The sequence below is a fragment of the Chiloscyllium plagiosum genome, unplaced genomic scaffold (assembly GCF_037043375.1).
Source record: "Chiloscyllium plagiosum isolate Xiang-an unplaced genomic scaffold, Cpla_swu_hap1 HiC_scaffold_41, whole genome shotgun sequence".
In the NCBI taxonomy this organism is placed as follows: Eukaryota; Metazoa; Chordata; class Chondrichthyes; order Orectolobiformes; family Hemiscylliidae; genus Chiloscyllium; species Chiloscyllium plagiosum.
In genome coordinates this window covers 3,042,218-3,058,326 of record NW_028270179.1, presented here as the reverse complement: position 1 = coordinate 3,058,326, position 16,109 = coordinate 3,042,218, and positions in this window count along the sequence as shown.

The window sequence follows — 16,109 nt, the reverse complement described above, 5'->3', positions numbered from 1 at the left end:
GATAGGTGGACTCTTTTTCCCATGATGGAAATTTCTATCACCAGAGGGCATAATTTTAATTTAAACGAGGAAAATTTAGGGGAGATATTAGAGGTAGTTCATTTACACAGGGAGAGGTAGCTGCATTCAATGCACTGCCAAGAGGGGTCGGCGAGTTATATTCATTAGCGACATTTAAGCTACTCTTGGATACCACAAGGAACATGCTACATTAAAGGGTATGTAGGTGAGACTGATTTTAGAGCAGGTAAAATGTCGGCACAGCGTCAAGGGTTGAAGGGCCTGTAAAGTGCAGTTTGTTCTATCTTCTCTTGTAACATAGTGACAAGAGGAAGCAGCAATAAATGAACAGTATACGTCAATGGCCTTCTAATTACAGGTCCTTAATGACTGTGCAGGCATTCAGTTTTACAAAATGTTCATTGCTTAATATTTGAACATCAAAAGTGGTCAAGTTACAACAATTTTTATCATCAAAGTTCATACAAATAGAGAATATGTTGCAGGCTTGCTTCCATCAGTCGGTGAAGGAATCATGAGTGGGTAAATCACGCACAAAGAATCTCCCTGTTCCAAACAGGACGTATCGGTTGGAGAGGCCGCTAAGCTTTCTCTTTGAAATCACCTGAACAACTGAACAAGCAATAAGGGTAGGTCACGAAGACCTTCGAATGCTTCATCCACCCCAACTCAATAACAACATGGCTGCCCGAATTCCAGTACAACTCTACATTCCTACGGATTCCATGAACGCTTTTCATTCCTCAGTCATATTGGCGGATTGAACAGGCTGGGTCTGTTCGCCACGGGGTAGAAGGCTGAGAGGACTCCTCAGAGTAATTATCAATACCTTGGTGTGGGGCTAACCAGTGTAGATTGAAAGAAGTTGTTCGTGCCTGTAAAAGGAACAAGACCGAGAATGGTGTGGTGTCGACTGATACGCAACCAGAGCAGGGGTGGTGTAAGGACATGATTTTCACCCGTGAGTTGTTAGTTAAGGTGAGTATCCAACGGTTTCTGTTTGTCTCTGTATGAGAGAGAGAAAGAGTGTTAGAAATACTGTTAGAAAGTCAATGCCAATTTTAAGTCTTTATTCCCACATTTTTCCTGGACTTACCAGACTGAAGCAAACTCCAGGAGCACCAGCTGACGCTCAAAGGAAAGAGGGAGTTTGTGAAACAGTCTCCTGAGCTGGGACTGATGCAATGGCGAGAAAAACCTGCCGCCTCCAATTTCCTTATATCTTTCCTTATATCTCTCCGTTTAGCTATTCACCTGTTCTTGTTTGCTGTTTCTCTCTGTACGTCTCTACCAGTCGGTCATTGCCGGACTCTCTCTCTTTCTCTCTTCCTCGCGCTCTCTTTCCTTCCATCTCTCTCTCCCTCTCTCCCTCTCTCTCTCTCTCTCTCTCTCTCTCTCTGTCTCTCTCTCTCTCTCTCTCTCTCTCTCTCTCCCTCTGTCTAATCCGTACTTAGATACTTGTATCAACGATAGCCTGGTGAAGTACTGGATGATTGGAGTTTGGCTAACGTGGTGCTGTTATTTCAGAAAAGTGGTATGGAAGAGACAGAGAACTAAAAACCGGTGAGCCTGACATCAGTGTTGGCAAGTTGTTAGTGGTCATTCTGAGGAACCGAAATTCATTTAGGGTATTATTCTTCTTTCTTTCCACCTCTCTCAGCTTTCTTTTTTGTATTTCCATTGTCCTCTCTCTCGCTTTCTTGCGCGCCTCCATCCATTCTGGTTTCATCCCGCTTTCTCTCCCTCTCTCTCTCGTCCATTCTCTCTCAGTCTCTGTCCCTTCTTTTGTTTGTTTCACGGTTTCATTTTTAAATCTAATTTTACCCTGGCTCATTTTCTCATTTGACTCTTTGTTCCTGTCGTTTTTTTAGATCTGACTCTTTACTCCCCTGACACTTCTTCCAATGCCTCGCTTTCCCCTTCATCACTTCCCGCTCCCTATTTTTCCCTGCCTATTTTGTCTCCGCTTGTTCTCTCCCTCCACATTTCCCCTTCCGCATTTTTCGTTCCTTCCTACCTATCTCTTTATTCTCATTTGCTGAGCCTCAAATTCCGTGCTTCTTTTCTGCCTGTCTCTTTCCCCCATCGACTTCCACCACACTTATTTCCCCTTCTTCACTCTCCCCTCCTCTTTTATTAATGTCTTTTTCTTCCCTATCGTTTTGTCGTGTCTCTATTTCTTTGCACTGATTATTTCACTCTTTCTGCACTCCGCCTAATTTTGTAGACCTCCAGTAATTTTGCAGCTCTCCAGTAATATTGCAGCCGGCCACAACCTCGCTCTCCCCCAATTTGTATAACTCCACAAATCTTTATCGTTCGTAATATTATTTTGTCGACGAATTCTGACCAATTGTGCACTCCTAAATGTTATTGATCTCTGATTTCTGTATCTTCGGGTGCACCGTGGCTCTGTGATTCGCGCTGTCGCCTGACAGCACCAGACATCCGCGTTCGATTCCAGCCTTGGGTCACTGTCTGTTTGGAGTTTGCACATTCTCACCATGTCCGCATGAGTTCCGTTCGCGTGCTCTGTTTTCCTTCCACAATGCAAAGACGTGCAAGTTAGGTCAATTGGCCATTCTGAATTTGTCCCATAGTGTTCAGGAGTGTGTAGGATCGATTTATTTGTCAGAGGAAAACGTCGAAGAGTGGAATATTCATCAGAGGATCGGTGTGTATTTGTGGAGCTGCATGGCCTGATGCCACACTGTAGGAATTCTATGATACATAAGTTTTTGCCTCCTTCACAATTTCTTTTGCAACTTCGCCTATTTTGATCCTTCCAAATATGGTCTGGCGGATCATTTGCACGGTTCAAAATGTAAACGTGCCTCACCTAATTTTTACAAGCACTTCAACTTTTGCATTCTCTATTTCCCCACGTTACAGCCGCTCAGGTTGAAACACTCCTGCAAGAACGCTGTCTCTTAATTTTTGCAACAAGTGGAATGATATTATTATCCTCTAATTTTCTCCACCTGCAAATTTTGCCGATTCTTACCCTATATTGCACACAACGACGAATATATCACCATAAATTTCATAAATCTCATATTGCACATAAATCTCATATATTGCACATACTAATTATTTCGCATCCGTCAGATGTTGCCACCCTATATTTTGCTTCACCCGCCCAGCTTTTGAGTTGCCCTAAGAATTTGGCACTCACACTCACATTCTCAATTTTGCGCCTCCCGAATATATTGTGAAACCGATTACCTACCCCTAAATTCGCAATAACCTCAGAAGTTGTGCTGTTATTCCACCCATTTTCCAAGTCCACATTTTATCCCCCTGAAATTAACCTTCAACATTTGGAAACATTGAATTTCATCACTCATTTTAAACATCCACAAGTATTATAATCGTCCATAGTTTGAGACCCTTCCATACATACCATCCACACGTTCCTTTTTTGCTTCCAGCAGCAAACGTTGCAACCCACATCCTCAGTTATGCCGCCTAATTTTGCTTTCCCCAAATGTTGAACAGAAAATCTTTTCTTCCTTACTCTCAACATTGCTCCCTCCATTTCTCCTCTCTACCCAAATTTTGCCCCTCAGAAATACAGAAGGAAAGGCAGAGGAAAAGATTATCCAGACTGAAGTAAACGACAGAAATGCAACGAGAACCACACATCATCAAGTCATCACACCAAAAGTTTTTTCATCACTGTCCACATTTCACAGCCCCTTCCAATGTTTGCTCACCAATCATAGAATTTCCACTCGCACACATGTTATTTCAAAATAGTCCCCTCTTTCTCTGCAATTACCCTCCCCTGTGCAGCTTCCTTCCCTTTCTGCACAGCACCCACCTGAGAGCCAAAATCGTGCCCCTAGATATCTTATTTCCCCACTTTGTCAAACCCTGAAGAAATAGTTTGCACACACCAAATACGTTTTTAGGAATCAATTTTGTACAAACACTTATTCCATATCTTCACCTTTTGAATGCTGCAATATTACCTAATTTTGCAACACCTGAAATATTGGAAACTCACCTGAATAATTCAACCCAAATGATTTCTCCATCTCTAAACCGTCGGGCGCCGATACCCTAGAGTGTAGAGACAACCCATTTGGTTCAACAAAGCAACACTGACACTGGGATTCTCATCTCACCATGACCAATTCGCCCTCCCCAGTTTCTCAAATACTGCATTCGTTTTGCTAATTCATGCTACCTTCACATCTTTGGACTATCAGAGGAAAATGGAGCATCCGATGGGACCCGTTTCAGAGACGGGGTAAAAGTGAAAACGTCACACAGACAGTCATACGTGGTGGAATTGAACAGGGATCCCGGGTGCTGCGAGTCAGCAGTATTGATGACTGAACCACCATGCCGCACCAATGTGAAGCCGTTCAGTTTTGCACCTCATTCCCGTCATCGAAATGCCCTCCCCTGCACATCTTCGCCATCTCCACATTTTCACAACGAGCCACACTATACGTATATATGCCCTTTTACGTAACAAACGCCACACCTCCCCTCGTTTTTTTCACAAATATATGGAGGGATTAAGAGAGAAGGAAAGACGGCGTCTGAGAAAGTGTCAGGCACAGGGACATTATGAAAATGAGAAGGCAGTCAAATTGGGGGGAGAAAAGCAGATGCAGCAGAGGCAGAGTACGACAGAGAACAGCAGACCGAGGGACCACAAAGAACCGTACAAATACAGAGAATATCCAGTCGCAGGAGCAGGCAGAGTGCGAAGGAGAAGGAGGAAAGTGCCAAGGATGGAACCAGTCGCTCAGTACTTGTTCTTGAAAATCCCCATTTGAGAAATATCCCACTTGGGATGTTCACTGAATGACACATTCCCCCATACCACTCTGTCTGGCCCAGTGCCAGTATCCTTCCATTGTCCACTCGCCACCGCCCCCCCCCACCCCCTCAGCTTCAACCCAACACATCACTCAGTCAATCCTCCAGAGGGCGAGAACAATCCCCAATCACATCGATCATTAATTCATCTTGGGGCATGGATCATCACCACGTCTCTTTGATCAATGCGTCCTCCAGTGACATGAATCAGTCACCCACTCCACAGATTACCCCGTCCTCCGCAGGTGTATCCAACCACAAACGATTTATTTCACCCTTTGCTGAATTGGGAAAGTTTTTGACTCCTCTGTTGTTAACATCAAACTAGATTTTACCCCACTTCTTGTGTCTGACATTACCTGACATTTTTTTTTGAATGTCGGCACTTCAACATGTTTTGTTGTTAACTTTTCTACGACATGAAAATGGATATGATACTTCATCCATGTCATCCTTCGGATATTTACTGTTCGTTTCACATTCTTATCGTTGTAATGATGACGCCCACCAGTTTTAACCATCTTGTGCATTGTACAATCGAAATTTCATTTATTCACAAAGAACACCTGGTCACAGAGTTAATTAAGTCAATCTCCGCCTCAATGAAGAATTCGATCACATTATTGTTGCTTAGTCTCCAGGACCTTCACACAAAGAGATTGCTAATTGTGACATTGTCATTACCAGTGGGCCTTCTAGGTTGGCATGGGTTGGTCAAAATTTTGATTGTGAAAACAAATCCAGATAACTTATATGTAGTCCTCCGTTCTCCTCGTGTTATTAACTGATTTATCAAATCCATTGGCACAGTAAAGTCACCCAAAAACCAGGATGAAACTTTGTTGCATTTGCTCACTGTTTGATTTTTTTTTTAGATTCCCTCCAGTGTGGAAACAGGCCCTTCGGCCCAGCAAGTCCACGCCGACCCTCCGAAGAGCAACCTACCCACACCCGTTCCATTACAGTTACCAGTGACTAATGCATCTAACTCCATGGGCAATTTAGCATGGCCAATTCACCTAACCTGCACATCTTTGCACTGTGGGAGAAAACCGGAGCACCCGAAGGAAACCCACGCAGACACGGGGAGAATGTGTTCACTCCACGCAGACAGCTGCCCGAGGTTGGAATTGAACCCAGGTCCCTGGCGCTGTGAGGCAGTAGTACTAACTACTGCGCCACCGTGCCGCCCCGCTGTCAATTTTAAAGTCATTCGGAACAATACCCAAAAAGTGTTTCAGCCTGGATAAAGCTTATAATTAGATTTTACTCTTGGTGTGTCTCAGCTTGACAAAAACAGATTCAGATGATCACACCTGGTATCCACTCGTCTATTATGTTGACTGTTTCATTAACTCACAATGCAAAAATCATGTAGTTTATGGTGTATTTTCAGGCATGGAACAACAAGCTCTAAGGTTTGTTTTCTTTCAACATGAGGTGTCCTCTTCACTTTTTTGTAATACTGATCCTGTTTAAAGCAGCCCCTGGATTTTTCTTCTAACGCTCAAAATCACTATTCCTTCTTTCTAAAATTGTTGCACAACGTTTGCTGTGAGGGAAATATTATAATGTGTCCCGGGTCCTTGAGGAAAACATTGAAAATCCTGCATTGACCTGAGTCTGTCACCATAAGGGGAGCTTATTTCCTTGCTGAAAATTTGAATTGGAACAAGTAACCTTTGGATATATTGGCAATTGATCTGTTTGATAGATTTATTAAGAAAAGGGTTGTTTCAACATATTCTTCAACTGCTCTCTGAACTTAGTTTGGGTAACAGAATAAATCACGGTGTTTGTGCAGCAACTGAGGAGCTGCAGCATGAAGCCCAGTTCCAGCACATACCAGTGCAGATACACAGACCGAAATCCAAAATTATAAATGCGTCTCCAAATAGAAAAAATCATGAACATTAACCATAACCAAATGAAATTTGCTGAGATAACAAAGAGTAAAATAATAGATTTCCGACGATTCGTCATCTCCATATCACGACAGTCTTCACTGCTGCTGTGAGTCAGAAGTCTCTTACGTGTTCTGCTCGTCAATAAAATATGTCTGACGATGAAAACGTTGAACAACAGTATCAGGAAAAAGGGGAAAGTCGGGGTTAGAATATGGTGGATAAATTCAATTGTGACCCATGCATGAGACAATAGAACACTGTGCATTACTACACAAAACCAGGGATCGTTCCTCAGCCAATATCGACCTGAGAACATAAAATACCAGAAAATATTCTTTAAGCAGCTCAGCACCGTCACTGTTGCCACGATCACAATCGCCGTTTGCCCGCTGCAATATTTACTTTTCAGATTCGGGCAACAAATGGCCACGAGTCGATCAAAGGTAAAAGTAACGGTAAACCAAACAGAACAGTCAGAGACTGCATAAAGCAGAACGGCATGTATGTTACACACGTGTGTGAAATGAAGGAATTGAAACTGTTCTGGATAAACAATCGGAATATGTCTCAATATCAGATCGAGGATAATGACCAGTAGATCAGCAACTGCAATGGCCACCAGGTAACGACTGACGCATGGAGTAAGCCACAATCTTTCTGATGCAGAACGAAGATCATTAGGACGTTTACTGTGAGGAAGGCAAAAAAAATCACTTCACCCTGGAGGCAAGTTCCCATTTGACTGAGGAAATATTAAGATTGCAAAACGAGTCACTAAGTTCAAGATATATGTCAAAATTATGGACTTCAAAGAACAAATGATAATACCAGAATTATTACAACAGTTTTGAGGAAAACGAAGAAACAACTAATACTGTACCCAAACACACAGACAACATCTGTAAGAGCAAGTGATTTCTAGAAAATTCCTGTCACTTCAGAGCACAAGTGATTTCTTCGCAATTCCTAACAAAGAGGCTTAAAGCATTGCTTAACTGAAGAATTCTCTACCAGTTTCTTGAAGACAAACGGATTTTGGAGCTTTTGCCTTTTAGTCTAAATTAGGATCGATTCGCTGCAGAATGCAGAAGTGCAAACTCAGGGACAATGCTTATATCTGTGTAACTGCCTCTGCGGAGTTCGAAAACAATGTCAGCTTTTCATTGGAACAGGATGTTGAACAGCGTGCTCTTAACTTTTCTTTATTTTACTTATGTCCAGCCAATGAAAAATCCTGCCAGGAATAGTCTCCCCAAGATAATTTTCTAAACAACACCCAGGTCCAGGATTAGACGAGTCCCCTAATGTGTGATATACAAGCTTGGGAAAATACGGGATTATATCTGATTGAGGTGCATCAATCAACCATTCAATGGTTTACGTTTTCTACATCAAGCAATGAAATTGTGGCTATCGAATTCTAGCCAGAGTTTCACATTGTCACTCAGTCCTCGACCAAAATGGGTTAGATTGAGATTGACGAATGTATCTGCACCTGTCTCAAAAATATTCAATACTCTGCTTTCACCTTTCTCTCGGTAACATATTCAATATATTATACTTCTCAAATTAAATAAATACTGAACATCTTGATATTACTTTGACTACCGTTTGCATAAAGGGGAAATATATTTAGTCTGTCGTTATGACAGTTGAAATGAAAAGCAATCGATTCAGAAATATTGACAGAGTTCGCGTTGGAATGTCGGGGAACAACTTAATTATATATTCACTGTGAAACATCAGAACGCAATTATTTCACAAATCCATGTTTTGTTTATGTGGCGAGTGATCCCATCTCTTATATAAAATCTAACATCCCTCTTCCCAAATACATCATAACATGCATTTTAATTTTCATCTTCCCAATATTCAAAACAGTAGTCTGGGGTCTCAACTCAACCATCCTTGTTTGGGTATCAAAGTAAAAAGATGTCTTCGGGAATAATGCAATTGTAGTCGCGCTGTCTGTGTGAAAATCTTTGAGAATGCGTTAGCTATTGACAAAATTTACACAGGGACGTTTGATTTATTTGATGTTATCCACATTTGTTTTCAACAAAGGAAAAGCTCTGATTTAGCCTTCGAAGCAAATGTACAGCTCTTAATTCGGCAAGAGGGACAGACAGAAAAAAAGAGAGGAGAGAGAGAGTGAGAGAGAGAGAGGAGGAGGAGAAATCAAAAAACAATATTAACAACAAACCAGATTTTCGTTCGTGATCCCACGTGTCTATAAATGACATGAGAAGAAATCAGTAAAGAGTATTTACTTCATTAGACAGCGACTGTCCCCGCAATGTGATATATAGATGGAATCACAACATGCTCCTCTTACCTTATTACAGAGCGTGCTGTTCCACTAAAGTCAGATTTCGAGGTTGCTCATGTTGGAGAGGCGCATGAAATGTACCTAAGGTCTTCACTACTCGCCCCGAGTTGAGTCACTAATTCCCCATATTCAACTAATGTATTGAATAACTAGCAAAACGACTTTAAGGCAGTCACCCTCGCGCCTCCAGTAAATTTCCACGCAGAGACGTTCATCATGTCCCCGTTCCCATGGCTCCTAATGCCTGTTATAATCGCTTCACACTCTAAACTCTACAATTCTCTTGATGTTACAGAATTCACGACTATTATCATTTCAGCACTTCTACCTTGATTTCCCAATAGAATTGTGTGACGGAGTAGCTTGTATTATTTTCTGTACCTTAGCATCCAAAAAAACAATATTAATACTAATAGCGTCTGTGGTGGCAATCTCTACACTGCAGAGAGAGAAACAAATAGAAAGAGGTGCACTTTCAACAGAAAGATTGATAGACAATTGGATAACTATGATGGAAAGTAATGTAGGAAATGTGTGTAGCAATGGAAAACGTCTTTATTCCTGTCTTTTCTCATGGGCATCAATGATAAGGCCAGCAGATTGTCAAGGTTTCGAAGTGTGTGGAGCTGAGTGGCATTTCGCCGGGTTGTTAAGAGTCATCCAGACACTTGGTCGCATGGCTATTGTCACATGCAGCCCTTTGCAGGTACAGACAGTAGATTTGTCAATCGCAAAATTAATAGTGAAACAGATGTGGTTCCACAACAATTGAAAATGCCCCCATAATTTCCTGTTTTCGGACTACCTTTCAATTATAGAAATTTTTTCAAGCTCTTCGAAGTCATGTTTTAGCTGCTGCAGTGGAAGAATTTGAAGTCATGTTGCAGACTATTATCCCGAGCCTTGAATTTAGTCTTTCAATGATATTATCACGATAATAACCCTCTGTGCAAAAAATAAGGAGGATGCTAATTGTCATCTCAGATCAAATGATTTGTAAATATAATGGTGGCAAGAAGGGATTTGTAAAAGTGCAGTGTGGTTTAATAAATGCAATTTTGATAGTTACCTGAGCAGCTGGAGTGAGGCTGGCTCGATATTGGTGACATTTGGGAGATGCAATTGATTGGTTTAATATTGGCTAGGAAATATAGCCAAACATCAGGTCTTAGACAATGGAACTTTTGAAGTTTCTCTGAGTCAGACTGATTGTGAGGCATTGCCAGGAATGAGGCTGGAACTGATGCATAAAACGCGCATTCTGTGGTTGGAACATGAGGACAATCGTTTCCATCTGCAGAAACGTAAGATAATCAAAAGACGAAAGAAAAATACAGTACAACACTGATAATAACATGGAAAGTAAGAAACTTCACTTACACGGGACACCAATAATCGCAAGGAAGGGATAGTAACCCGCTTGAATAACCATCAGTACAGCTTCTATCCGCAAAGTTATTATTGACCTGCTCATGCACAACAGAAGCATCCATTGTTATATTCATGCCCTACATCCTCTGCACCTCGCGGTATGCTCCTACTTCGTTTGCTTGACGTCTCCAATTGCATCACTTCACACTTCACCTAGTTGCTTGGTACATCCAGGTAACTGCTCAGATCTGGACTCACAACTTGTTTTTTTGTTTATCCAGTCAGACTAATCACACACATTCCTCCCTCGTTAAATGCACGAAGAATGCCCTTAACCCCACCTGGGATTTTCCAAATGACTCTTTTATCTCGCGACTCCAACCTCCAAATGTATGCTCGATATCAAGTAAAGCTGCAATGTCAGCATTTCTCCAATTCTTCTGTCGAATGAGAATTGGAACATGATGATCTGAACATGCAAAGCAATCACAGGGGGTTGCTGCGGTCTGGGGTAAATTAAAGGCCCCAGCGTGGGAAAACAGGCCTTTCGGTCCAACAACTCCACACCGACCCTCCGAAGAGTCACCCACGCAGGAATATTTTCCCCTGACTAATGCACCGAACACCGTGGGCAAATAAGCATGACCAATTCACCTGTGCTACGAAATCGAACACCCGGAGAAAACCCACGCAGACATGGGGAGAATGTGCTAACTCCACACAGACAGTCGTCCACGGCTGCAATTGAAGTTGGGATCCCTGGCGCTGTGAGGCAATAGTGCTAACCACTGAGCCCCCGTGCTGCCCCATGCTTGTTAGTACTGTGCTGGCTCTACCACTGGAAGCACTTGTTCAAGTCTGACCAACACCACAGGTAGATAAAAAAGAATCACGCAGCAGCTTTATAAGGAAACAAAAAAAATCTGTGAATGAACCCTAAGAAGTTTTTTTAACAGCCTGAGATACATACCATTTGCCCTGGATATGTAAAATACTTTCATGAATATAAATCTTTTCTTATAACCACACGCTGCGCAGCATTTATTTCCCAAATCGTTTGCACTCGTCTAATTTAAACTCAATGCCTTCAAGACCCATTCTTCGTTTGCTACTGACAATGTGCTTAATCTTTTCGCCAAATGTCAGTTTTATTCAGTTTCATGAAGTTAACCTCTCCTCAGGTCGAAAGGAGTTATTTTGGGACATCATCCCAATCATTACTCACACCTCCTGCCCCTGTGGCGCTTCCATCGCGTGACACGAGCGTGATTTTTTCCCTTCACATAGTAGAACAACTAACCACTGCCTGGATAACCCAGAATAGGCTATCTTGCATCATGCTGATGCCCTTTGTAAAAGACAATTATACACCTAGTCTGTCAGTAAAGGCCTGCACTACAGGTTGTGAATTTTATTTCTTGACCATTGCAACGTAAGGGGAACCGGTGCCCCATTTTGCTGTGAAGCACTTAATGCCCTGATGTATTGGCAGGTGGAGTGGAGGATTTCATCAACGCCAAGGAGCAGCAGATGAGGAAACAGAACCAGACATTGTCAATCTTGTTTGTGGACTGGTTACACATTTGGACAATAGCCAAGCAGTGCTAGTATAAGTAAACGTAAGGGAACTGGGAGATGGCTGAGTTGGGGAATGAGGAAAGTCGCTTTCAAGATTGCTGAACTGGAAACAATGGTGAGAAAGGGAGTTGGTAGCTGAACCAGTTGTGCCATGCAGCGTTAGAAGTAGATATGCAATAGAAGAGAAACGCCACAATCGTAACAGCTGGAAAATAAAAGCGATAGGGCAGATATGAGTTCCCAATTCTTTAAAAGATCCAAATGCACCAATCGCTGCAGAATTGCAATATGTTTAAATACAGACTGTTGTTGCAATCCCCCATGCATATGCTGGCTTGAACAAACAAGAACCGTATTTATTTCTCAGCAAATGTATTTGTGACGATTTTATAATTAGACTGATGAGGAGATGACCAGCTGGATGAAAGATGAGGACAGTTCCATATCAGCACAAGAGTCGCAAGTAGTTTCCTTGTTATTTCCGTTTGACAATGTGGATTGTCCACAACGCTGCATGCCCAAATATCAGTTGCTACACAGTTTAAGAGTAATCCACTGCCAACATTGTGTTACAATAGACATGTAGATAATGCACAAGTTGCTTAATGCTGACTGTCCTAATATTGGGAGTCCCACACTGTATTACTGGAGAATGTACACGCGACGGTACGTTTGTACCAGCCGAGGTAAACACCACAGTGTATAAGGCGAAAAGCACGCCTGTGGAGACCTCACCATTGTTCTGAAATTCAACAGGGCCAGAGTCGTTCCAAAATTCTTCATATACGCTTTTCTATATTTTCTCTAACACTCTTAATTCTCAGAATGATTATGATCTATCTCAGCCCTATATGTAAACAATGTCTGACACCACATCTCACATTCTCCTCATCTCAGTTTTCAAATGCCACCACTTTATTTTGAGTTTTCGGTCATTGAGTGGAAATATACTGTCAGCAATTGCCCTGTCAAACCCCCTTAAGAATCCTGTAATCTCAAGTGGGAACACCTCTTATTCTTCTATATGTCAGTGGGCAAATTCACAGCCTGATTAACCTTTGATCATAAGACAAATTATTTAGACCCCAAATCATCATAAGGAACATCTTCTATTTCCCCCTATAATTAATTGAATGCTTTCCTTCAATGAAAAGCCCCAACTTGCCCTCAGTATTCCAGATGTGGTCCTACTAGCACCTTTTAAAAGTGCAGTAAGAATTCGCTAAGCTTATATTCCAACCACCTTGGAATCAAGGTCAGAATTATTTAACGTTTCCAATGAACTTTTGCCCATGATGCTTGTTTCCTGTGTCCTATGCACAAGTTCATCCGACTCCTTTGAGTTGCAAATTTATCCATTTAAAATATATTCTGTTCATTTGTTTATCTTTCCAAAATGAACAACTTCACTTCTTCCTATTTTACGCACCGTTTACCAACTTTTTATTTTCCCAATTTCGCTCTACAAACTGCTTTTATCCTTTGAGATACCAACAGCAAAACTAACGTCATTTTCAACATATCGTGCAAGAATTGTTAAAAAAACCACTACATCGGACAATCCGGCAGGAAGCATACCACCATGATAAATGAACACCAACTGGCCATGAAAAGACACAATTCACTATCACTGGTCTTCAGCGATACAGAATAAGAAAGACAACGTGCACATCCTAGGAGAGGCGAAACAAAGACTCACACGGGAATTCTTAGAGGCATGGCATTCTCTCCAGGACTCCATTAATAAACACATGGATTCAGATCCTACATACGTTCCCTTGGGAAAAAAACGAACCTGGAATGAAATCACCCTCGTCAAGAAACTAAAACCTTTCAAAAGAGAAGCGGGACATGCCACCAGCGTTTCAATGGAGACTCCAAAGGTGACGTGATCTGGCATGGTGACGAAGCGTCTGAAATCAAACCTTCAGGCTCAGCTTGCTAACGTACACACTTATCATAAGCCTGAGCTACAAATATTCTCAACAATTGTTTCTATCCTTCTCATTACCTTCCTTTCCTTCAACTGTTAGTACCGTCGATGTCCCACCTTTTCAAGCTCTCCCATCACTTGAATTGTAATGACTCGCAAACGAAACAATCACTAGTTGTCTTCCTATGGTTCCACATGCTTTATGAGCTGCTGTTGTGTTATTCCGTGTTTACGAAGTGCAACCAGTCAGTATCCTGCCTGGCCTTGTGTCTCACGCTGCTGGGCATTTTTACCCTGATTGTGTCGAAAAACTCAATTGTTCATTCAAAGCGAAGCCGAGTGATTCCAAAGTGGGCGAGAGGACCAAGTGATTACAGAACGACAGAGCAATATTTCATTTCGGCAAATTGGAGTTTAACCACAGTCTTCTTAATAAACTTCGCCACTTCAATCATTGTACTGTTAGTCTTTTCTGTACACTGATGAATGTTTGACTTGTTAGGAACATTTAATCTTCGACTCCAGTAATATTTGGTCTGAGTGAGTGAACTGACTTCAGAATTAGCAAGGTGGATTAGTGCTTAAATTTCGTCTGCAATTGTTATCAACGGAATACTCTCTCAGATCCTGTAAATAGTCGTCATGCTCCAGCCATCTTATTGTGACTAAGTAGAATAATGTAAGTACTGCTTTTGCTACTCAAATTCCTGTTACGTGTCGACCTATCACTTGCTGATGCAACAATGAACTCGAGGTCAACAATCAGATCAAATATCTGTCTGAAATCTACCTGTCGAACCGTTCCGAGGATCGGAACGAGACCGTTCAGACATTGAAGTGCGTGCTTTTGCGAAATTAAACCTTAGTTGCTTTATGTCTTCATTGTGTTGTTTTTCATCCGACGAACATCCTGGTCAGGATGAGTGGAAAATGGAAGAAGAACTGCTCTTCGTCTTTGCTTCATTGTTGCAAAATGAACAGTGAGTACACGTTCTGTACTTCGACGTCAATTTATTGAATGAAATTCATCATATATGAGAGGTATTTCAGAGAACGTATACTGGGGTGAGGTTGCCAGGTAATTCGCCGCACGTTATTTCACTGCAGTTAATGAATTAAAGTGATGGCAATTTGACAATCGTAATTTCAGAATGCACATATTTCCGCACAGATAGGAGTAAAATTCAGGATCATATACGCGGTCAGCTCATTCTTTATAACGTTCCTCATGTGTCTCTCGTTCGATGGTGACTGGTGACAGGACAGGTCAACTTCAGAGCGCTGAGTTCAGCATGGACCTTTGATCTTGGAACTATTATCGGTCAAAATGCAACAAGATGCAGAGAAGACACTCTTGTGCGGACGATGAGCGAAGGTAATCAATGTTACATAGTTATCAGTAAAATCCTAAATACAACTGAACGAAACAAGCCACTTCCTGCCATATAACCATCTTGATGGTCAATGATGTTCCCATTGCTGAATGCTGCCCTATTAACATCCAGTGGGCGTTCATTCATCTGAATCTGAATAACATTGTTCATGCTGGTGCAACATCAGGAGGTCAGAGGCTGTGAATTCTATCCCATCAACATTGACTCTCCCCGGAGACTGTTGGCCGTTTGAATAAAAATGCAGCGACAACATTCAACATTGACTCACTCCACTTCCATCAAACAACATCACGTACGATACACACTGCTGCTACTCTCAAGTGCTGCTTTGGCAGCAATTTCTAAAGCCAACATTTATGCAAACGAGAATAACAGAGGCAGTAGATGCAGTCATATCATGAAGCTCACCTCCATCCACAATATCTCAAGTTTTCGGACTATATCACTACTCTTGCACATTAATGGGACAAACCTCTGGAAGTTGCTTCCTGACATCACTCCAACATGTGCTTGCCATAACATGAACAGCAGTGCCTCAGTGAGGGAGGTCATCGCGACCGTCAAAGGGGCATTTCCGGTGAGCAGTCCACATTACATTGAGCAAACAAACCAACGTCGTAATGAACGAACATGCGGAGAGACAAGCACAATGTAGAGGAACACTGCGACACATGCTGCGACCTTCTAAGCTGTGACCTATTACAGTGGACACTTCACACAGAAATAAGTGCAGAGCGATG